This window comes from Anopheles ziemanni, assembly GCF_943734765.1.
Source record: "Anopheles ziemanni chromosome X unlocalized genomic scaffold, idAnoZiCoDA_A2_x.2 X_unloc_29, whole genome shotgun sequence".
Taxonomy (NCBI): domain Eukaryota; kingdom Metazoa; phylum Arthropoda; class Insecta; order Diptera; family Culicidae; genus Anopheles; species Anopheles ziemanni.
In genome coordinates this window covers 297,501-298,102 of record NW_026689795.1, presented here as the reverse complement: position 1 = coordinate 298,102, position 602 = coordinate 297,501, and positions in this window count along the sequence as shown.

Here is a 602-nt window from a genome sequence, read left to right as displayed (position 1 = left end):
GCCTTACGTTTCTATGAAAAGTGTGTTCCTCCCCTGGTCCACGCTGCTTCGGCAGTCCTGGGTAAGATAGTTAGTTCTAGCTTGCCCTATGTGGAAGAGGACACGTAGACTTACTGTGGTGTGAAGTATAAAGTTCAGTTCTCCCCTGGTCCACGCCGCTTCGGCCGTCCTGGGTAAAATGGATTCATCCAGCTTGCCCTATGTGGAATGAGGACACTTTATGCTTCGTCTCTAAGCGGCGGCTTGCTCCTCCCTACGGGGAACGGGTATACGCGCACAGCGGCGGCTTACGTTATGGCAGTCATGGATGCCTTACGTTTCCATGAAAAGTGTGTTCCTCCCCTGGTCCACGCTGCTTCGGCAGTCCTGGGTAAGATAGTTAGTTCTAGCTTGCCCTATGTGGAAGAGGACACGTAGACTTACTGTGGTGTGAAGTATAAGGTTCAGTTCTCCCCTGGTCCACGCCGCTTCGGCCGTCCTGGGTAAAATGGATTCATCCAGCTTGCCCTATGTGGAATGAGGACACTTTATGCTTCGTCTCTAAGCGGCGGCTTGCTCCTCCCTACGGGGAACGGGTATACGCGCACAGCGGCGGCTTACGC